Raw genomic sequence first — 24452 nt, forward strand, 5'->3', positions numbered from 1 at the left:
CAAGTTTCTTCCTTGGTCCTTTCTACCTCTCCTTGGCACAAGAGACACCACCACAGTCCAACCCACTACAGCGCTCTGGCGGAGGGGCAGTACAACTCCTGTGGTCTCCAGGTGCTCTTCCTCGGCAGAGGGTCGTCTTGTTCGTTCCACAGTGATTCCAAAAATCTGGGGTCTGGGCCCTAATATTTATACGCATAAATCTGTTGTTCTCTGAGGGCAGAGGGTCAAAACCAGTTTCGGGTGCATTCTACCAGCGCATGTCTTGTTCCTTTGTCGAGGTGAGCCAGGGTCTTCAGACTCACCACAGGAAGTGGAGCCAACATTGTGGAAGATGGCCCTGCTCTATTCAGACCCAGGTACCTACTCCTCCCACCACTCTCAGGACAATCAGCCTAGTGCTGTTGCGCCCTACCTCCTGGCCTGCCACTCGTAAAACCCAGACACACAATACACACGCTAGCAGAAGCAGGATGGATGGGGAATGTGACACAAACAATGCAATAACACAGGCCAGGCATTAGGAGAATGTGACACAAACAATGCAATAATACAGGCTGTGTACTAGAAGAATCTGGTGTACACCATGCAATAACACAGGCCAGGCACTAGGGGAATCTGATGCAAACAATGCAACAACAAGGACCAGGCACTAGGAGAATGTGATGCAAACAATGCAATAACAAGGGCCAGGCACTAAGAGAATGTGACACAAACAATGCAATAACACAGGCTATATACTAGTAGAATCTGATGTATACTATGCAATAACACAGCTCATGCACTATGAGAATCTGATGCAAACAATACAATAACAAGGGCCAGGCACTAGGAGAATGTGATGCAAACAATGCAATAACACTGGCCAGGAACTAGGAGAATCTGATGGACACAATGCAATAACACAGACCAGGCACAAGGAGAATCTGATGCAAACAAGGCAATAACACAGGCCAGGCACTAGGGGAATCTTTTGCAAACTTTGCAATAACACAGGCAGTGTACTAGGAGAATCTGATGCAAACTATGGAATAACACAGGCCAGGCACTAAGATAATGTGGCACAAACAATGCAATAACACAGGCCAGGCACTAGGGGAATGTGACACAAACTATGGAATAACACAGGCTAGGCACTGGAAGAATCTGATTTAAACAATGCAATAACACAGGCCATGCACTAGAAGAATCTGATTTAAACAATGCAATAACACAGACCAGGCACGATCAGAATCTGATGCAGACAATGCAATAACAAAGGCCAGGCACTGGGAGAATCTGATGCAAACAATGCTGTTGGAACCCGGAGTCTCTAATTGGCAACAGTATTCACCTTTGTCAACGTCAGGGCAAGGGAGTTTACACACTGTAGATAACCCCTGCTCCCCCCCTTGGTAGCTTGGCACCAGCAGACAGGCTTATCTCAGAGGCAGTGTGTTAAGCATTTGTGAACACATACAGTAATATAGATGAACCACTACAAACGGACACCACACCGGGATGTATCAAAAATAGGTAAGCTTTATATAATTAACACAAGACCTTAACGGCAAAAATCCACAGTACGAATATGCTTTACGGTTTACTCAAAAATAGGTTCTTAGTTTCAAGTGTCTCTGGCAACAGATAATACCAACAGGAGTTATCGCTTCAACGCACAAAAGAGGTCTCAGGGTACAGTCTGCCTGCGAGGAGCACAGCGTTGGGCCCGGAGTCACAACTAGACTCTCACGGAACAGTACCTTTCAGAAAACAAACAAAGGCTCTTCTTGGCGTCAGGGAGCTGTGATGTCGTGTGGCACATTGGTAGAGTCGGTTCCTTGCTTCAGGGGAAAGCGATGTGACGGGACCATAGCTGCGGATGCAGGCAGGGGGCGGCTTCGGTTCTTACCGGAAAGGAAGTGGCGTTACAGCAGCGCCAGCACAACAGGTTGTTGTTGATGTCGTTGAGTCAGTGAGTGCTTGGTCACTCTTTTCGATGATTGGCTCTGCCCAGACGGCGATCTCAGAGCCGGTTGCAGCACAGCGGCAGGCGTCGGTCTACGATGCGAGTCAGAGCAGCGCTCACGGTCTCGTGGCAGATGGGGGCAAAGTTAGCTGGCTTGAGTTGCAGAGTTCCTCTGTAGCGGCTGAAACAGCAGTTCCAGCTTTGCTCAAACAGAGGAGGTGAAGTCGTTGGCATCCCTGCGTCTTTAAACAGGAGGCTAGTTCAACTATAGCCCTCGGGGAATAATCGTCTAGATGATGAAAGTTTCTTCCTTGGTCCTTTCTACCACTCCTTGGCACGAGGGACACCGCCACAGGCCAACCCACTACAACGTTCTGGCAGAGGGGCAGTACAACTCCTGTGGTCTGCAGGTGCTCTTCCTCGGCAGAGGGTCGTCTTGTTTGTTTCAGAGTATTTATTTATTTATTATTTCTTTATTTTAAGGTTTTGTAGAGCGCAAACTTGCCCTGTGAAGGTATCAGAGTGCTTTACATATTCATGGGGTAATACAGAGGCGGGTCATCGTAGGAGAAGAAGAATAATATCAGGGAGGGTCGCGGGGTTTTAAGGAAGGCAGGATATCACACAAGTATAGTACATTAGGGATAGAAGAAAGCTGTACATCAGGGCAATATGATTAGTCAGAGTCATACAAATAGGCAGGATATCAACATGAGTCCTGTACAGGGTCGCAGAAATAGTCTCTCTGGTGGCTGTGGAGCAGATTGTCGCAGGAATGTACCCATGAGAAAGGATTTCGCCTCTTTTTGAAGCGTGCCAGGGAAGGGATCCTTCTGATATCAGGAGGGAGGGAGTTCCATATTCTTGGTGCAGTACCGGTGAAGGCTCGTTTGTGAGTTTTTATTTCCCTGAAGCGTGCCGGCCGGAGGAGGAGGGCCTTGGTCGACCGTAGGGTTCTGCTTCCCCTGGATTTCACAAGCTTCTGTGCAAGGTACGCAGGGGAGTTAGTGTGAAGGGCCTTGTGGGTGATGCATGCCAGCTTGAGGTGGATCCTAGCCTCGAAGGGAAGCCATTTCAAAGCTTTCAGGTGAGGAGTGATATGATCAAATTTCCTGGAGCCTGTAAGTAGTCTAGCGGCTGCGTTGAGGCATGCTTTTAAGGGAGCCAGCGAGGTCTTGGGTAAGCCGTAGAGGGTTGCGCAGCCATATTCTAGTCTAGAGATAACTAGTGATTGGACTGCTAGTTTTAGGTCAGGAGCGTCAAGGAAGGGTTTCAGTTTCCATAGATAGCTCAAGTGGAATCTGGCAGATTTGGCCATTGCGTTGATGTGGTCTCGCATGTTTAGGTTGTAATCCAGGGTAATTCCCAGAGATTTGGCCGAGTCCACAATGCTTGGGGTACAGTTTAAGGCTGTTATGGCTTTAATCCAAGACAGGATCTCAGGGTTGCTCTTGGGTGGAGATATTAGAAGGAACTTGGTTTTCTTTGCATTGAGTTTGAGTTGGTTGGAGGAGAGCCATCTGACGGTCACTTTCAGGGCTTCATTCAAGGTGAGGATCTCCTCCAGTTAGAAGATTTTTATATAGATCTGGGTGTCATCAGCGTACATGTGGAAGGAGATGTTTGCAGAGCGAAGGACTTCGGTAAGGGGTTCTAAGTAGAGATTGAAGAGGGTGGGGGACAACGTTGATCCTTGAGGGACTCCCACCGTGACCACGGAGGGAGCGGACAAATCGTCATTGATAAGGAATCTCTGAGAAAGGTTTTGAAGGTAGGAACTGAACCAGTCAAGGACTGTGCCATCTAATCCCATCCTCTGTTTGAGGCGTTCAAGTAGCATCACATGGTTGACCGTGTCGATGGCCAAGGATAGATCAAGGAGGATTAGGAGACAGGTTTTGTCTTGGTCGAGGGCTTGAAGAGGGTCATCGACAATGTGGAGCATGGTGGTTTCAGTGCTGTGTCCTGGTCCGAAGCCGGATTCGCAGTCGTCAAGTAGATGGAAATTGTTGATGTGGCGAGTTAGCTGTAAATGTACACACTTTTCCAACACTTTGGCCAAGAGAGGAATGTTGGAAATTGGTCTAAAGTTGTCTGGGGAGGCTGGGTCTAATGATGTTTTTTTCAGAATGGGGAGGACTTGGCCAGCTTTCAGTGAGGCCGGAATAGATCCCTGCCGGAGAGAGGCGTTGATTATCGTAGTCCAGCTAGGAATGATGGATTGTGCAACGGCCGCGAGACAGTTTGAGGGGAGCGGGTCGTTGAAATGGTTATTAGGGTTCAGGGTGGAAAGGATTTTTGCGACAGCGTCTTCATCGTAGGGTGTGAATTCGGACCAGTGTGCTAGATTCTTCGGTGAGGACCATGGCGGCAAGGTGAGAGGAGTAGGAAAGTCATGGGATGGAGGGGGGAGTGAGGCCGCCTTGAGTTCAATATCTAAAGTTTTGATTTTGGTTGCGAAATACGATGAGAAGTCCTCGGAGCAGATGGTAGACTTAGGGTTTTCTTTCGCTGTTTTGGATAGTTTGTTCGATTGGAGTTTGACCATCTCAAAAAGTTTGTGTGGTCTGTTCTGGGCATTTCCTAATTCCGCTCTGAAAAACTCTTTTTGAGTTGACAATGTTTTTGTTGTAAGTATTTCTGGCCTGGCGAAGAAGTTTTAGGTGGTCAGCCGAGGGGTGCTGTCTCCAGATTCTTTCGGTTTGTCGGAGGGATCTCTTCTCGTCGTTGAGGGAACCAGTGAACCATGGGTTTCTATATTTGACTTGAGCTCTTTTTAGTTTAAGAGGGGCTGGATCATCCAAGATATTCAACATAGTAAAAGAGTAGTGATCGTTAAGGTCCCTGACTGAGGTGATGTGGTGGGGAGATCGGATTTACAGCGAGTCCCGAGTTCATTGAGGTCAAGGTTTTTGGTATCTCTGGCCCAACGTTTAGGAAGCACCCGTTGTGGTGTCTTTGACCTGCGTGTGCCAGGTAGCAGGAAGGTGATAGCATGGTGGTCTGACCAGTCGCAGGGGTCAATCGATATGAGCTTGATGGTTGTCTCCTTGGAGATGATCCAATTTAGAGTGGCCCCTTTCGAGTGAGTTGGGCGAGGGCAAACTTGGGTTAGGGAAAGATCTGTCATGAGGTCTTTAATGGCGTTGACATGGGGGTCCTTAAGGTCGTTCCAGTGCAGGTTGAAGTCAATGAGGAAAATGTCTTTGGTGTTGGGGGAGTTCTTAGCTGTGATAACGTCCATGATGTAGTCCGTGAAGAATTCGTTAATGCCTGGGGGTGGTAAAATATGTGTAGGTTACAGAGGAGGGTGGTGCTACTGCAGACTGAGAGGGCTAGATAGTCGCAGGCATCAGTGGTATCCTTTAAAAGTTCTGTGACAAGGAGGTTAGAGCGATGGATGCAGGCGATTCCGCCACCTTTTTTGTTATGTGGTCTGTCTAGCCTGGTAATATTGAAGTTGGGGGGGATTAAGAGGTCGAGGCATGGGGATGAAGCGTTGTTAAGCCATGATTCTGTTGCGAATGGCTAAGTCTGTGCTGTTGTTCAGGATGAGAGCAGCGACGTCGACCGCATGCTTTACTGCGGAGCAGCAGTTGATTAAGAGCCCCTTCAAAGCAGGGAGAGGGGTGCTAGCGGGGGTCGGGACCAACAGGGTACGGGTGCAAGGTTGCTAATGGTCATCCTTCTATTGCAGCGGGGGACTGATCTGTATGGGTTAATAGCGACTGTGCAGATGGGGTTTGCGGCACTCGCATCTGGTATACATGGTGGAGAGGTGGTGGCTGCGTTATGGTCTTTGAGAAAAAACAGGATTTCATTATCAGTGAAGTCTTGTGAATGTGTTGAGAGGAGGGAAAGGTTGTAGGAGAGGGCGAGGTCAAGGGTTTCCTCTTCTGATAGGTAGCTGGAGTGCTTGCGGGGGTGAAGATGTCTCAAGGATGTCGGTAGGGGGCGTGAGGGGAGCTCTGGAACTGGAGCGAGTGATAGTTGAGGTAAGAGGTTTGTGCAGGAGAGTTCGGTGAGGTGGAGGAGGTTAGTTAGATCGAGGATGGAGACGTGGAGGCTCTGAATTATTTTGGAGGCTCTGGTGTGTAGAGAGTGGGTATCTGCGGAGGGGGGGTTGGTGGGAAAGGGTGTGCTGTGCTAGACGTTAAGGAAGGGGTGGCTTGCGTGTTAGCTGGGCTGGCATGACCTGCAATAGCAGGAGCCGCTGGGGGGAAGGGGGTAGGAGGCAAAGGGAGGGCTATGTTAGGAGTCTTGGGAGGGGTAGCTTGAGTGTTGGCGGGGCTGGCGTGACCTGCTACAGGAGGAGTCGCTGAGGAGGGGTGGTTGGTGGGCAAGGGTGGGTTTGATCTGCCACAGCGAGGGATGCTGATGATGTAATGGTCATAGAGACCGAGTGGGGATCGTGGAGGGAGGAGACCAAGGGTTTAGGGTTTTTTTCGCTCAGGGTGGTTGAAGGATGCCTGGTGGGGTTAAGGTGAGCTGTGAAGGGATCCGAGGATTTCAGGAGGGGAGCCTGGAGGGGTGGAATCACAGGTCTCAGGTCCAGGGCATCAGAGAGGTTGGTGGGAGTGGTTAGGGGTTTAAGGTGTTCTAGATTTGGCAGGGGGGTTGGAGTAAGGTCGGGTCTGGTGTTGGTCGGCGTCCCAGTGCCATGCACGTGGTTTCGGAGAGTGATAAAAAGGTCTGAGAATTTGTCCAGGTTTTTAGTTGAGGCTTGGATCAGTACAATGCCGCTTTTGTAGAGGGTGATGGTGAGGACAGCTTGAAGGGTTGATGATGGCGCTGTGGTGAGCTTAGAGCCATATGGAATGTTCCTGGATGAACGTACATTGAGGAACGTTAAGAAGGTATTACGCCAAGCGGGGATTCTTCTGGAGTAGAAAACAAGGTCATTAGTGATGGTGCCTATCTCCGCACCGTAATGTAGGTCCGAGATCAGTGTATCGGGATGGTTTTTCAGAGTGCAGTGTTTGAAGGCTTTTGTAGAGGGATTCCAAAAATCTTGGGTCTGGGCCTTAGTATTTATACCCATAAATCTGTTGTTCTCTGAGGTCAGAGGGTGTTTTGCCTGGTCAAAACCAGTTTCGGGTGCATTCTACCAGTGCGTGTCTTCTTCCTTTGTCGGGGTGAGCCAGCATCTTCAGACTCACCATAGGAAGTGGAGTCAACATTGTGGGAGATGGCTTAGCTCTATATTTAGACCCAGGGACCTACTCCTCCCACCACTCTCAGGACAATCAGCCTAGTGCTGTCGCGCCCTACCTCCTGGCCTGTCACTCGTAAAACCCAGACACACAATACACATGCTAGCAGAAGCAGGGTGGGTGGGGAATGTGACACAAACAATCTAATAACACAGGCCAGGCACTAGGAGAATGTGACACAAACAATGCAATAATACAGGCCAGGCACTAGGAGAATGTGATGCAAACAATGCAATAACACAGGCAGTGTACTAGGAGAATCTGATGCAAACTATGGAATAACACAGGCCAGGCACTAAGATAAAATGTGACACAAACAATGCAATAACACAGGCCAGGCACTAGGAGAATCTGACACAAACTATGGAATAACTCAGGCCAGACACTAGGGGAATGTGACACAAACTATGGAATAACGGGGCGTGGCTTCGAGGGCGAAGATGGCGGACGCGGCTCTGTAGAGCTCCTGCCAGCCCGATACTTATCCGCCTAATTATCCTGGCCTCGAACCCTTCACTCTCCTTGCAGAAGTGGTGGTGACTGCTGGAGACCGGGGGCGCCCGTTGGTGTGGTCGCTGAGGCCCCGGACCGCACCTGGAGCGGTGTTTGGTGGCGGTGCCCGCCGGGCTTGCTCACCGCGTTGGTCAATTTTTTGCCCCGCCCGCCGGCTGGCTCTGGGCGGCGGGCGGGCTGCATGCGGCTGAGCCCGTGCGACTAATGCTGAGTCGCCGGAAGAGAGACAACGGTGCACCCTGCCGCTGATACATCCTGCGGGGCGGCGACCCTGTAAGACGACTGCACGGATCCGGAGGTCGCTCGGTATCCACTAGACTGCCGGTGGCGGGGCGGTTGCAGAGCCGACGGTGTCCTGCCGGCCGGGGAAGGGAAGAGCCCGGCCCGGTAGGTGGACAGCAACGGGCCCTGAGCCGGGACCCGGGGGTGCCGATCCGGCGGATTGGCTGTGCCGAATCGGCGGTGTGGACAGCGGAGTGTCGGCGCCCGTCTAGCCCCTTGACTCTGGGCCCGAGATTGGCGGCAACTGCGCCTTGGAGGAGCGGCCTTGCCAGGGGTGCCTGCTTGTAACTTGGCGTGCTGGTGGCAGGTGGGTGACGCGCTGCCCGGTGTGATCCGGATACCCCAGTCTGGGCCCGAGTGGCGGACAATCTAGCCGTGTAAACCCCTATCCGGGTGTGTGCCGCCTTGTTGCCTCTGCCAGAGCCATGACTAGAGGCGGGGATGGCACGACGGCCACCAAGCAGGGGCCCATCGATAAGTTCACTGGCCCCGGAGGCGGTGCCGGGACTGCCGGAGGCCAGAGTGCCGGGCCGGACAACGCGGCGTTGATGGCGGCCATTACGCAGTCCCGCGACATGTTGGATGCAAAGATTGGCGCGGTCGGTGCCAATGTGATGCTGCTGCGTCAAGATCTCCGCAACGCAGTCGCCCGCATCACGGAAACAGAGACCAGGGTCGCAGAAGTGAAAGGCGACGTTGGCACCCTTAAGAAGAAAGTGGCGGACATGGAGAGGATTCAGAGGGGCCTGGCGCTTCGCGTAGAAGATGCAGAGGGGCGGGCGCGACGGAATAACCTGCGTTTTGTCGGTTTTCCGGAGGATTGCGAAAAAGGGCCTATGGATGCCTTCCTGGCACGATGGTTGGAGGGCTGGCTCCCCCCGAACACCCTGTCGCGCTGCTTTGTGGTGGAGCGCGCACACAGAGCCCTGACGCAGAAACCACCGGCCGGGGAACGGCCTCCCCCAATCATCGCCAAAATCCTGAACTTTCATGACAGAGACGTCATACTCCGGGAAGCACGGCTCAAAGAGACTTTGCTGTACGACAACCACAAAATTATGATTTTCTCGGACTACACCAAGCAGGTCCAGCCGCAGAGACACTCATTTCTGGCGTAAAGGCCAAGCTGCGTGGCCTAAAAATCCAGTACTCGCTGCTCTATCGGGCCCGCCTCCGGGTGATCTTCAATTCCAAGACTCACTTCTTCGACTCGCCGGAGGCCTTCTTCCAGTGGACCGACGAGACGGTCAAGCTCCGACCGAACTCCCAGCCGGGGCTGAGCTCCGGGCCCTCGCGCAGCTCATCCCAAGAACGGAGCGACCCGCCCAGTAAAGGGAAGCGACATCGAAAGTCCCGCTCACGTCGGAGGTCCTTGTCCCGAGACCCCCTTTTGGGGGACACACAGCCCGACAAGGACCAATCTGGCAAGGAATCCTGATCGTCCTACGGTATTGACACTTGATGATTGCCTTTGATCCGTTGCTGTATATTGAGGCAGACTGGGCTTGGTTGGTGGAACAGACATTGACTGGTGCTGTATAGACTTCTGTTTTGGCAGTGTCTGGGGCCCTCGAGGCCTGGTATATATATGATGTGCCTTGCCTATGAACCAGAAGCTTGTGGGATTGGGGTTCGGTTTGTGGGCTGCCTCCTCATCTTGGGGTTGGGGGGGTGGTTCTGGGGGCGCTCCCTGTTAGTTAGTGGGGGGACTAGTTGGGATCCATTGGTATGGTTGGCTTTAGGCACTCTGTTCTGGGCCTGAAGCACATCATGCCGCAACAGATACTTCACTGTTCTCTGAGGTATAGGGGTGGGGGGTGGGACTGGGGTGTTTGGTTGCTTGGGGGTCGGGGCTGGTTGAGGGGGTGGTGGGGGTCGGGGCTGTTCTGTATGGGGTGCACGTGATTCCTACGATATTTGCAACTGAGGTGTTGGAGACCTGGGTCGGGTCCTGGGGGTCGCAGGGACTTGCTCATCGAGACAGTGGCTGATTTCCCACTACCGGTACTTGCTAGTACCTCTATGCGGATTTTGAGCTGGAATGTCGGGGGCTCTTGGACAAGATCAAGCGGGGGGCTGTGCTTCGCTGGGCCAAAAGGGATTTGGCTGATGTGCTGCTCCTTCAGGAAACGCACATGTTGGGTACTAAAGCATTGAGTCTACAGCGGTTTGGCTTCCATCAAGTGTTTCATGCCGGGTTTACCAGGGGCTCGAGGGGGGTGGCCATTCTTGTTCACAAGCGGCTGTCCTATACTCATGAGCGTCACTGGCTCGATCCCCAGGGTCGGTTTGTGTTTGTGCAGGGGAAGATTGGCGCAGAACCAGTGGTGCTTGGTAGTGTGTATGCCCCTCCCCCGCTGCAGTGGTCCCTGGCGGAGAAACTGTTTGACTTGTGGACTGAGATTCCCCACTCCCTGGCGGTGATTGGAGGTGACTGGAATGATGTTGGGGACATGAATCTGGACAGGCAGCGGGGGCAGGGGGTCGCGGCTGCGGCCTCGCCTACGCGGCTGAATGCAATGATCGATGGACTGGGATGGGTGGACGTGTGGAGGCATCTGCATGCCGGGAAGCGGGAATACACATATGTTTCAGCAGTGCATGGCTCCCTCTCACGTTTGGATTGTGTGTTCGTGCCGGGGGCCTTCCTTGATAGGGTGAAGGGGGCGGCGATCCGACCTCGCTGGCTCTCCGACCACTCCCCCGTAGCGGTACAGATTGACCTGTGCCAGGCACGCCAACCGTTCCGATGGCGGATGTCCTCGTGGCATCTGCAGCGACCGGCCTACTCCCAGCATATGCGCAGTGCAATTGCCCGCTCCTGGCAGGATAACCTCACGGAAGGGGTGGACGCGGTGACAGTCTGGGAGGCTATGAAGCCCGCCCTAAGGAGTGTTGACATCGCCTGGTGTGCTTCTGCCCGCCGGACTCGGCAGGAAAATATTGTTACAGCGGCAGAGCGGGTGGAGGTGCTGGAGACGCGGTACCGGGAAGGGGGTGACGACAGGGTGCTGCGACTGCTTCTGCAAGCGCAGCAATCTTATTCTTCGGTGTTACTGGATGAGGCTTGCCAGGCGTGGCTGGCTACACGTAGCAGGGTATACCAATGGGGAGACAAGTCCTGCACTATGCTTCATAGGCTCTGTCAGCAGACTATGCAACCGATCACCCTGCCTGGGCTTACAGACGAGGCAGGAGTAGTAATGACAGACCCTGCGGTCCTTGCGGCGAGCTTCGCGCGCTATTACGCGCAGCAGTACGCCTCTCAGGAGACTCTTTCCCCCGAGGACATTGAGGGGTTCCTAGCGGATGTCCCTCCTCACGCGGTCTCAGATGAGGTACGGGATGCCTTAGATCTCCCCCTGACGGCTGAGGAACTGGGTGATGCATTGGGTCAACTTAATGTAGGTAAGGCACCGGGACCGAGTGGGTTTCCCAGCGAATTCTATAAGAAATTTCACTTGCAGCTTGGGCCGCATTACAGGCGGGCGTTGGAACTGGCGCGGGAGCGTGGCAGCCTGCCCTCGGACTGGCATCAAGCCGAAATTGTGGCCTTTCAAAAACCGGGTAGACCCCCCGACCGCCACGAGTCCTACCGCCCTATCTCCCTAATCAATTTTGAAGCCAAGCTCCTGGCAAAGCGCTGGCAAACCGCCTGCGGCCGCATATTATGGACCTCGTCCACCCGGACCAAGCGGGCTTTATGCCGCACCGGGCGACGAGACACAACATTCGTCGTGCGCAGGCCGCGATAGACGCAGTGGGGGCGACCGGGGACCGGGCAGCGCTGTTGCTCGCTGACATAGATAGGGCGTTCGATTCGGTCAGCTGTACCTATCTCTTTGCCCTTCTGCCGCTTCTCAACCTGGGGCCGGTGTTCATCTCCTATGTGAAATTGCTCTATACAGACATAACTGCCTCGGTGCGTGTCTCTGGAGCGATCTCCGAGCGGTTCCCCATTGCCAGGGGCACTCGTCAGGGGTGTCCCCTCTCCCCATACCTCTTCGCGTTGGCCATGGAGCCCCTGGCCGCCCGAGTGCGCCGGGACGCACTTTATCGGGGCTTTGTATGGGGGGCGGACCACTCAGATCGCATAGCCTTGTATGCAGACGATGTCCTCTTCTTCATGACCGATTTGCATCGCACGGGCCCTCGCATACTGGCTATGATGCGGGAGTTTGGTGAAGCGTCGGGGCTCTCTCTTAATCCACGCAAGTCGACCCTGTGGCTGCTGGGGGGTGAACCAGTGACATGCCCGTGGGCCGCGACCCTCCAAGTGGCTGTCGATGGCTTGAAATATCTGGGCGTTTTCCTCTCAGCCTCGGCTACGGTGGCATGGGATCGGAACGTACAGCCAGTGTGGGATAGGGTTCAGATGGATGTTAAGACCTGGACGCGCATGCCCCTCAATATCTATGGTAGATCCGCCATTTTCAAGATGGTGGCCCTGCCACGGCTTCTCTATCAACTGCAGAATCATCCGTATATAATTGACCCGCAGTGGTTCCGGCGCGTCAATTCAGTGCTTGGCCGGTTTTTGTGGGCCGGGTGTGCATCCAGGGTGGCACTGCGGACATGCTTTCTCTCCACATACTGTGGCGGATTAGCTTCCACGGACCTTCTGTCCTATTACCAGGCCTCCCACCTTCTGGTGCTCAATGAGTGGTGGTATGGAGACCGTAGTGATCCGGCTTATGCATTAGAGCACTCTCTGATGGGAGGTGCCACGCTCCACACCCTACTGTACTCGGCCGGACGGAGGAGGACACTGCCGAAGGTCACCCAGGTGATCTTCACGATCTGGAGACAAGCTTTACGCCGCATGGGTTGGTGGGGCAGATTGACCGCTGAGACTCCGCTGTGGAATAACGGTTTGCTTCCGGCGCTAGCTTCCCTGTCGGGGTTTGGAGGCTGGGACGCGATCGGAATCTCGTCCCTTGGTCATGTCCTCACTGGGACTACACTTAAGTCCTTCCAAGACCTTAGCTCTGAATTCAATATGCCTAAGTCCCAATTTTTCAGGTACCTCAAGTTCCGCCATGCCCTCGGCCCTAGCCTGGTGGGTTTAGACCAACTCCCTGACTTTAGTCCCATTGAAGCTAAACTCTTTATGGGGGATCTGGGCGACAAGAAGGTTTCTCAAATATACCGCTCCCTGGTTACGCACTGCTCCTCTTCCCTCTTGACATTGAAGGCCTCCTGGGAGACTGATGTTGGCCCCTTGGATGAAGATGACTGGCGGGAGGCCCTTGAATCCCCCCGTGGGGCTGCTATAGCTGTCCGTCTTAGGTTTATTCAATTTAAATACCTTCACAGGGCATACTACACTAGGGAACGATTGTGGAGGGCGGGCCTTATTGCCGCCCCGGAGTGCCTGAGGTGTGGAACTGAAAGGGGGACGCTCTTTCACACAGTGTGGTCTTGTGGGGGCCTGACCAGATTCTGGACTGGGGTCTGGGACTGCCTATCGGAGGTGTTGGGGTGGGACCTCCCTCGTACCCCTAGATTGGGCCTCCTCCATGTCCTGGAGAACGTTGGGGGCAACATTTACAAACAACATCTTTTGCTATTGGGGTTGGTGGTGGCTAAACGGGATTTGGCTCAGGCTTGGAAAAGTGAACGTGCCCCCCCACTCAGCGCCTGGAAGGCGGGATTAGGCTTTCTCATGGGGCTGGAACTACCTGTATTTGAAGCCAGGGGGTGTCCCCGGAAGCACTACAAAATCTGGAAACGGTGGGCGGACTACAGGGGGCTTACTCTTGACCCCCGATTGACATTGATGATGTGCTACCTCCGGATGTGGACCCTGTGACTTAGGTTGTTGGCCGACACCTGCATTGCCTTACATCTAACGTTGCTACTCTGTGAACACGTGCACTGGGTTAGGGTGGGATAAGGGGTGGGTAGTTGGGGAAGGGTGTTGGGGGGTATTTTTGGGGGTTGGTGGGGCAGGGGGTGGGGTGGGGATTGTTTCCTAAATTTGGATTCATAGTCATGCTACTACTTGCATATTGTTGCCAGTATCCTCCTGATTGTGGAGAACTGTATTGATATTTGCTTGAACTCTCAAATACGGTTTTGAAAAAAACTATGGAATAACACAGGCTAGGCACTGGAAGAATCTAATTTAAACACTGCAATAACACAGGCTGTGTACTAGGAGAATCTGATGCAAACAATGCAATGACACAGGCCAGGCACTAGGAGAATCTGAGGCAAACAATGCAATAACACAGGCCAGGCATGAGGAGAATCTGATGTAAACAATGCAATAACACAGGCTAGGCACAAGGAGAATGTGACGCAAACAATGCAATAACACAGGCCAGGCACTAGAGGAACCTTATGCAAACAATGCAATTACACAGGCCAGGCACTAGAAGAATCTGATTTAAACAATGCAATAACACAGACCAGGCACAATCAGAATCTGATGTAGACAATGCAATAACACAAGCCAGGCACTGGAAGAATCTGATGCAAACAATGCTGTTAGAACCCAGAGTCACTAATTGGCAACAGTATGCACCCTTGTCAAGAAGGGACCCTTTGTCTACGTCAGGGCAAGGGAGTTTACACACTGTAGATAACCCCTGCTCACCCCTTGGTAGCTTGGCAGGAGCAGACAGGCTTATCTCAGAGGCAGTGTGTTAAGCATTTGTGAACACATACAGTAATATAGATGAACCACTACAAACGGACACCACACCGGGATGTATCAAAAATAGGTACGCTTTATATAATTAACACAAGACCTTAATGGCAAAAATCCACAGTACGAATATGCTTTACGGTTTACTCAAAAATAGGTTCTTAGTTTCAAGTGTCTCTGGCAACAGATAATACCAACAGGAGTTATCGCTTCAACGCACAAAAGAGTTCTCAGGGTACAGTCTGCCTGCGAGGATCTCAGCGTCGGGCGCGGAGTCACAACTAGACTCTCACGGAACAGTACGTTTCAGACAACAAACAAAGGCTCTTCTTGGCGTCAGGGAGCTGTAATGTCGTGTGGCACATTGGTAGAGTTGGTTCCTTGCTTGAGGGGAAAGCAATGTGGCGGGACCATAGCTGCGATGCAGGCAGGGGGCAGCTTCGGTTCTTACCAGAAAGGAAGTGGCGTTACGGCAGCGCCGGCACAACAGGTTGTTGCTGATGTCGTTGAGTCAGTGAGTGCTTGGTCACTCTTGTCTGCCCAGATAGCGATCTCAGAGCTGGTTATAGCCCAGCGGCAGGCGTCGGTCTACGGTGCGAGTTGGAGCAGCGTTCACGGTCTCGTGGCAGATGGCGGCGAAGTTAGCTGGCTTGAGTTGCAGAGTTCTACTGTAGCGGCTGAAGCAACAGTTCCAGCTTTGCTCAAACAGAGGAGGTGAAGTCGTTGGTATCCCTGCATCTTCAAACAGGAGGCTAGCTCAACTCTAGCCCTCGGGGAACAATCGTCAAGATGATGAAAGTTTCTTCCTTGGTCCTTCCTACCTCTCCTTGGCACAAGAGACACCACCACAGGCCAACCCACTACAGCGCTCTGGCAGAGGGGCAGTACAACTCCTGTGGTCTCCAGGTGCTCTTCCTCAGCAGAGGGTCATCTTGTTCATTCCAGAGTGATTCCGAAGATCTGGGGTCTTGGCCCCAGTATTTATACCCATAAATCCGTTGTTCTCTGAAGGCAGAGGGTCCTTTGCCTGGTCAAACCCAGTTTCAGGTGCATTCTACCAGTGTGTGTCTTCTTCCTTTGTCGGGGTGAGCCAGGGTCTTCAGACTCACCACAGGAAGTGGAGCCAACATTGTGGAAGATGGCCCTGCTCTATTCAGACCCAGGTGCCTACTCCTCCCACCACTCTCAGGATAATGTTATGTTATGTTATGTTATGTTAATAACTATTTCTAAAGCGCACGTACACCCATAGGTTTCACGGAGCTATTTGTACGAGACACTAGGCACAGTTCTAATCGTAAGCCTGTTGGAAAAGCCACTTTCGAAATGCCAGAAGATCATTGCTCTGTCTGATAGATAGCGAAAGGGAGTTCTAAAGGGAGGTGGCCAGATAGTAAAAACAGCTGCCACCCTGGTGTTTCTTCTTAAATAGAGGGACAGTTGCAAGGCCTAGGGGAGTGGAGCGTAAATTGCGCTGTGGCTTATAATTAGGATAGACTTCCTAATAAATATAGGGCCGTTGTCGTGCAGTGCCCTGAAAGTGATACATCCTGCTTTGAAAGCGATTTGCTGGGCCACTGGCAGCCAGTGGAGTTTTCCCAGCCCAGCCCTGATTGCCACTTGGGTTGTTTCCAGATGAGCCTTGCCGCCTGGTTTTGGACCATATGGAGACGTTTAAATAGTCCTGTTGGAAGGCCCAAATAAAGGCTGTTTGAAAAATCCAGGCGGGAGAGTACAAGGGCTATCACTACTTGAATAAGTGCTGAGTGTATTAAAAGGTGGGCTATTTTGCTGATCTTTCTAAGTAGGAATAAACTGGAAGAGACCACCGTTCCTAACTGTCCTTTAAGAGATAGATCTTCGTTAAGAATGATCCCTAGACTTGAAACCGAGTGGGTCTTTGTGGGGGGACTCCCAAATCAGCTGGCCAAAAATGCCGACCCCAGCTCCGTTCGCTTTCCCCGGGCAAGGTCAGTTCTGTCTTGCCCGGGTTGAGTTTGAGATGATTAAGGGTCATCCATCTCTGTATATGTGACATAACAGCCAGGCATTCGGCGGCTGAATCCGGGATGTTTAGGGGAATGATTAACTGAAGATCATCAGCATAGTTAAAAATAGTAATTTTATAGTTTTTTAAAGAATATATCAACGGACGGAGATATAAATTTAATAATAAAGGAGAAAGTGATGAACCTTGAGGTACCCCACAGGTAGATGACGTTCTGGGGGCTGTGAAAGTCCCTAAACTCACTGACTGTGTACGATTTGTAATAAAAGAGGCAATCCAGTTCAGAGTGGGCCCCTGAGGCCGGCCTGCTCGACACGGTTAATCAGAAAGTTATAGTCAACCGAGTCGAACGCGGCCGACAAATCAAGGAGCACCAGGGCCTGATGGACGCCCTTATCTTCATTAGATCTTAACGTATCCTGGACAGCCAAAATGACAGTTTCTGTTGAGTGAGATGGTCGAAAACCCGCTTGGTTTGGTTCTAGGTATTCAGAGTTTTCGATAAAATTGGACATACACCTAGATACATGAGCCTCAAGGAGTTTAGAAAGAAAAAGGAGAAGGGAAATAGGCCTATAATTGGCTGGGTCTAGGGGGTCTGCTCCTGTTTTTTTCAATAGTGGGATCACTGTGGCATTTTTAAATTTGTTGGGGACCTTGCCTTGTAAAAGTGATTTATTTAAAAGGGAGAGGATTCCTGATGCAATGGCTGAACACACCTCCTTTAAAATATGAGGTGGGCAGCTGTCGTTGGGCGAGCCAGATTTGACGCGAGAAAGAAGTTCTGAAAATATTTTTCCATCAATAAATGACAATGCGTCTAGAGGAGCTGGATTATAATGGATATCTTCAATGGGATCCCAGCAGGGGAGGGTTTGAATACTCTTTTTTATGGTGACAATTTTGTCTATAAAAAAAATTGTTTAGTGAGTTGCAAAGTTCCTGCGTGGGGGCCAAGGGAAGAGCAGTTCTTTCGCTATTACACAGGTCATTCACTATATTGAAAATGTCTTTAGATTTATTTGGGGAATTTAAAATTTTTCCAGAGAAATAATCAGTTTTACTTTGTAAAATAATCTTTTGATAATTTCTGCGAGCAAAGATGTATTCCTCCTTGTCTTGGGGCTTATATTTTGCTCTCCACTTTCTTTCTTTCTGGTGCACCTCGAGTTTTAAGTTCTTAAGATCTGAGGTGAACCACTTATGGGCATCCATGTTACGAGTGAATTTTCATGAGGCACGTGTGTGTCAGTAGCCTTTAGGAGCCATTGTGAGATCCCCTCCTCCATGAGGTCTACCTCCTTACAGGGTGCTGGCAGCGTAGATGCCAGTGTTTTTATAAAGGCAGGTGTATTAATAGCTTTCCATTTCCTGGTTTCTCTGCCCACCAGGGGCGGTGGTTTGGTGTGCCCACTAATAGTTATTATGAACTGAATTAAAGAGTGGTCAGACCAGATGCAGGGCATAATGGAGAGTAATGAAAGAGGAAGATTGTGGGACCATAGTTGGTCCAAAGTATGACCTTTTACATGAGTAGGGGAGTGTATATGCTGAGTCAAATTGATGTCTGAAAGTAGTTCTGAGAGTTCCATTGTCTGGGGATCACCAATGGTAATATCAAGCCAGTAGTTTAAATCACCGACCAAGAGTATTTTCAGATAGTTAGTCACAAGAGGAGCTATCTGTTCTGCCAGGGACATGGGAAAATTAGTCATGGTTTGAGGGGGTCGGTAAAGCATGACAAGTAATAAAGCCCCACTGGCCGTGTCAATTTTAATGACTATATTCTCCGTGTCGTTCAGAGTCAGAGAAGGGAGTAACACAAATTTGTAGTCTTTACGAATAATGGCAGCTACCCCCCCACCCCTTTTACCCATCAGACGATTCTCTGCTGTGATGTAATACTCAGATGGAAGAGCTGCAAGAATGTCCGGTAGTGAATCTTGGGTGAGCCAAGTCTCTGTGACCAAGAGAATATAAGGTTTTTCGGTGGTGAGTAATAAAAATATATCCGTTTGGTGCTTAACCATAGATCTAGTGTTAAGGTATAAGCACCTAAGTTTTAGTTGAGGGTCAGTCAAGGACGGAGTATTACTATATTTAGTGTTTGAATGGGATAGTGTATCCTGAGAAATGCCACAAGTTGCGGTACGTCTCAGTATATGAGGGGCAAAAGAAGGGTAGAGGTGGGAAGGAGGTCTAAGAAGAAGTAGCTTACCAGACGAGTATGTGTATTTTTGGCCATAGTCCATGGCCCCAGGTCCCAGTCGGGCGCCGACGGGCTTGCCTTAGGCGCGCCATTGGCGCGCCCGCTGCGCTCGTCCGCTGCGCGTAGCCGCCAAGGTGTCTATGTACGTATGTGGCAGGTTGACCACTAGAGCGCCACCCTGCCACAATGGCAGCTCTGCGCGGCTCCACCAGGAAGTGAGTGCCTCAATCCACACAAACAGCACGAGATTGCTGTGGTGGACCGGGGAGAGCAGTCTGATCAAAATACACGCTAGCACAAAGTATGCAGGTAATTTACAGAAAAGTATTTTAAAAATAAGCATTAAACATTCAGCAATTTAAAACCATCACAAGCGGTTTTAAGTTCGTGGGGCTAGCGCAAGGAGTTGTGCGTTGTCCTCAAGCGTGTCGGCCCGTCTGAAACTTTAAATACTCTGAGGCTGGTCGACCACTAGAACGCCACTCTGCCACAATGGCCGCTCTGCGCGGCTCCACCAGGAAGTGAGTGCCTCCCTCCACACAAACAGCACAAGATTACTGCGGTGGACCGGGGAGAGCAGTCTGATCAAAATACACGCTAGCACAAAGTATGCAGGTAATTTTTAGAAAATTATTTTAAAAATAAGCATTAAACATTCAGCAATTTAAAAGCATCACAAGCGGTTTTAAATTTGTGGTGTTAGCGCGAGGAGTTGTGCTTTGTACTCAAGCGTGTCGGCCCGTCTGAAACTTTAAATACTCTGAGGCTGGTCGACCACTAGAGCGCCACCCTGCCACAATGTCCGCTCTGCGCGGCTCCACCAGGAAGTGAGTGCCTCCCTCCACACAAACAGCACGAGATTGCTGCGGTGGCGCCCTACTCCTGGAGTCCCCCAGCCCTGTCACTCACAAACCCAGACACACAATACGCACGCTAGCAGAAGCAGGCTGGATAGTTAGGCAAGAAAATACCGTCTTTCTAAAAGTGGTATTTTCAAACACAAGATGGTAAAACCAACTTTACTAAAAGATGCATCTTATCATTCTGAGTTCAGTCATACTAAACTCGACTCTCCACCTGGTTCTCTGAGTCAGTTAGAAATTTAGGATGCTATAACCAAACTGCTCATTCTGGCCTAGGGGGAACAGGTTGCCTTACAATAGGGAAAAATGCGCTCAGGGTGATTCACTACTAGGTCATGCCACACACTCCAGGGCCTTCTACATACAACCCACCCTGCCCGCAGGTCTTCATTAGGTGTGACCAACATGTAGTGAAGGGAAGGTTCACAGACCGGTGAGTGGTTGCACTCGCCGAGTCACTCAGCAGCCCAGGATGTGTACGGCACTCCACAGTGGCAGGCCTGAGTCATACTTTAATAGTTGCCCCGGCGGGTGGCACATCTGGTGCTGCAAGCCCACCAGCAGCATTTGATTTACAATCCCGGGCACCCCTGTGCACGATACTAAGGCCTGACAGTAAATAAAATACACCAATCATGGAATCTCGAATTAAACACCAAGATTCCAAGGAGCACTTGCACTGCGGCACTGAATGGCAGTGGCGCAGTGCCCAAAGCGTCTAAACCAGCAAACATCAAAAACAGAGGAGGCAATCCGTCAAAAAGAGGAAGGGAGACCCACGCCAATGGTACTAGGTCTAACAAATGCAATAAGACAGGCCGTGTAATAAAATAATCTGATGCAGACAAAGCAAAAACAGAGACCAGGTACTAGGAGAATCTGCTTCAAACAATGTAATAACAAAGACCAGGCACTAAGAGGATTTGACGCAAACAATGTAATTTCAGGTGCAGAGGCTAGCTCTGTACACTATAGGTACAGATTTAAACCAAGTCATGGTCTCTTTGCATAGTATAAGCCAACACGTTTTCTGCCCCACGACTGTTGGTCTTACGGACTCTATTGTGACAGGCATTAGGTGGGACATGGCTCTAGTTCACTGGGTCACAAAGGAGCCTCTGCTCAGGGCTCAAATGGGTTCTTCAAATACCAAGCACTGGAATTGCCGATCTGAGCTCTACTGTGAAATGATGTCCGTCACATTCTCTTTCATTCATTATAGGTACCCCTTATAATACAGTGAAAAGCAGTGCTTTGGACACAGATTTCCTCTTTTGTAAACACCCCTCATTGTGTTTCCTCTGTAAATGTCCCTGGTAGTGTAATACACAGCAGTGCACTGCACACAGCTTTCCTCCTGTTACTGCCCCTCATAGTATGGGTAAAAGCAGTGCAGTACTGACAGATTCTCTCTGTAAAGGCACTTCAAAGTGTCAGTGAACTGCCGCAAAGAGTGCACAGATTAACTCTTTTGTATACACTCCTCCTTCTGGTATAAAATAGATTTCCTCCTGTAATCCTAACACTGCTTCGAGTGCAGGGCTCAGACTTCCTCTTCTGTTAACGAGCCTCGTGATGTAGTAAAGAACAAAGCAACGCGCACAGGACATCACTTCTGAAAATACCACACTTAGGGGCCACCCTTGAGCCACACAATGCAGTGCAAGAGCGACGCAACTCTTAACTTATATTTATCAAGCCACGCAAGGCCACCTTGCATGGCCCTGCGCAGCCCATGCAATGGAACGCAAGAGAGACGCAACTCTTAAGTATATTTATCAAGCCACGCAAGGCCACCTTGCATGGCCCTGCGCGGCCCATGCAATGGAACGCAAGAGAGACGCAACTCCTAAGTATATTTATCAAGCCACGCAAGGCCACCTTGCATGGCCCTGCGCAGACCATGCAATAGAACGCAAGAGAGACGCAACTCTTAAGTATATTTATCAAGCCACGCAAGGCCACCTTGCATGGCCCTGCACAGCCCATGCAATGGAACGCAAGAGAGACGAAACTCTTAAGTATGTTTATCAAGCCACGCAAGGCCACCTTGCATGGCCCTGCGCAGACCATGCAATAGAACGCAAGAGAGACGCAACTCTTAAGTATATTCATCAAGCCACGCATGGCCACCTTGCATGGCCCTGTGCGGCCCATGCAATGGAACGCAAGAGAGACGCAACTCTTAAGTTATATTTATCAACCCACGCCAGGCCACCTTGCATGGCCCTGCGCGGCCCATGCAATGGAACGCAAGAGAGACGCAACTCTTAAGTTATATGTATCAATCCACGCAAGGCCACCTTGCACGGCCCTGCGCGGCCCATGCAATGGAACACAAGAGAGACGCAACTCTTAAGTATATTCATCAAGCCACGCAAGGCCACCTTGCATGGCCCTGCACGGCCCATGCAATGGAACGCAAGAGAGACGCAACTCTTAAGTATATTTATCAAGCCACGCAAGGCCACCTTGCATGGCCCTGCGCGGACCATGCAATGGAACGCAAGAGAGACGCAACTCTTAAGTTGTATTCATCAAGCCAAGCAAGGCCACCTTGCACGGCCCTGTGTGGCATCATATGCAGCGCAAATCACTGCGCTGCGTTACTCTGCCCCAGTGACGGGTTCCATGGGGGGAGCTCAGGTGTTCCCACGCATCGCCCCATAGATTTTGGTGCATTCCCAGATTCATATCAACACAAATGACCGGGTCCTTCTAGGCCTTTTCTTATCTTATCAGACTTAATCATTTGTTTATCTCCGCTTGCTTAATGATGTTAGGGGTAGAGAGTACACTATTTAATGGCCACTTTAAAAAAGAAGGTGCCCCTTTCTGCACAAAAACAATCCTGTTTACAAGGCACGCACGCTTGCACCATGGTGCAGGGGTGCCGGCTTTGGCGCTAGGAGTGTTAGATACAGGCAATGTTAGATTTCCCTATCACGCAGCGCAGCTAGGTGACTTGCTGTGCTGCGCTGTGTGCCCCTAAGTGTAGTAGAAGGAAGTGCAGTATGGACAGATTTATCACACTGAAGAGTGAAGAGCGGTGCAGCGCGCCCAGAGTTTCTCCTTTTTAAACGCCCCTCAAACTGTTGTAAATAGGGATTCCGTTTGCAGACCACAGATGGGCTCTAAGCACCCGGCACAGAATAGTAAAAGGAGTCTACACAGATTTCCTCTTTTATTTTAAATACCCCTCACAGTAGTGAGTGAGTAGTGCGCACACTAGCTTTCCTCTAGATGCAGTGCAGTGTGCATAGATTCCCTCTTAAAAAAAATGATGACCACAAAAACCACCAGGGCAAGAAGGAACACCCCCTCTCACCTCCACCCAAAACGTCCCCAGATAGATGAGCCCAGCTCACTCGAGCTCCTGCCAGTGATTTTTCATAGTTCCATAAGATGCAGTGCAGTGACAAAGATACCTTTTAGTGTAGTAAGATAGATACAGTGTAGTGCACAAATTACTCACAGTGCAGTAAGATGCAGTACAGAGTGTGAAGATTCCTCATAGTGCAGTAAGATGCAGTGCACAGATCCCCTTTTTAACACAAATGATGCCCACAAACACACCCAGAGTTGGGAGTAAAGCCCCCCAGGCGCTCCCCGATAGAGGAGCACAGCCCCCCCTCCGGGCCCCTGGATAGAAGAGCCCAGCTCAGCCCCAGAGGCCCCCGGATAGAAGAGCCCAGCTTAGCCCCAGGGGCCCAGGATAGAACAGCCCAGCTCAGGGGCCCCCGGATAGAAGAGCCCAGCTCAGCCCCTGGGGCCCCTGGATAGAAGAGCCCAGTTCAGGGGCCCCCAGATAGAAGAGCCCTGCTCAGCCCCAGTGGCCCTGGATAGAAGAGCCCAGCTCAGCCCCAGGGGCTCCCGGATAGAAGAGCTCAGCTCAGCTCCAGGGGCCCCGGATAGAAGAGCCCAGCTCAGCCCCAGGGCCCCTGGATAGAATAGCCCAGCTCAGCACCAGGGGCCCCGGATAGAAGAGCCCAGCTCAGCCCCAGGGTCCTCGGATAGAAGAGCCCAGCTCAGCCCTAAGGGCCCCCGGATAAAAGAGTCAAGCTCAGCCCCAGGGGCCCCCAGACAGAAGATCCCAGCTCAGCCCGGCTGCTGCAGAGATTCCCTCCATGAATATTCAGTCTATTTCTACAAACACAGCAGAAGGTGCCAACAATCTCCTACCTGAGCAGAGACCTGTGCAGGCATGTCCAGGCTCTCTCTTCCCCCTGGGGCCGGGGGGGGGGCGATGTGGGGGGAACAGATCTGGGGTCTGAGGGGAGTCTGTGAGGGTCTGAAGATGGAGGTAACTGCACAGACAGACAGGGCACACAAGAAGAGGCCGAAAGTGATGTCACCACTGCTGCTGGTGCTGTCTCTGCCGCCGCTGACCCAGAAGAGGAAACCCTTCTCCCTTTCATCCAATGTGCAGCTCAGTGGTTTTCATCATCAGGCGAGGAGCGCCCTCTGGTGGCCACTGACGGAACCGCCGCCTCTAGTCAATTGGAAATGACAGTCTCTATTTCATTAAATATATGAAAATGTTGAAACTGCCAGAATTAAACTGGACAGCGTTTTTCTAATTTCCCTGTTTCTGTGGGTAATTCTTTATATTTGGTAGGGCTGTGTATATTCGAACAGCATTCCAAATTAACTTTTGCATTTCTCTGCGTTGTTTACCTGCTCACTCCCTCCCTTCAAAGGTTCACTTATAAAATAAAGAAAGAAGTAGATTGCAGTCTCAATAAATTCATAAGACAGAAAAATCAG

General features: G+C 51.2%; 1 protein-coding gene across 1 annotated transcript in view; it reads right to left on the reverse strand.

The window, feature by feature from the left end:
* The window catches only part of LOC147737198 (uncharacterized), a 47039-nt gene extending 23057 nt beyond the window's left edge, over nucleotides 1-23982 (reverse strand). The window contains exon 1 of the mRNA XM_086919073.1: nucleotides 23868-23982. The gene's annotated coding sequence lies outside the window, so the exon portion shown is untranslated. The remainder of the gene's footprint in view (nucleotides 1-23867) is intronic.
* Between the last annotated feature and the right edge of the window lie 470 nt (nucleotides 23983-24452).

Source organism: Lissotriton vulgaris, chromosome 1_1 (assembly GCF_964263255.1).
Source record: "Lissotriton vulgaris chromosome 1_1, aLisVul1.2, whole genome shotgun sequence".
Lineage (NCBI taxonomy): Eukaryota > Metazoa > Chordata > Amphibia > Caudata > Salamandridae > Lissotriton > Lissotriton vulgaris.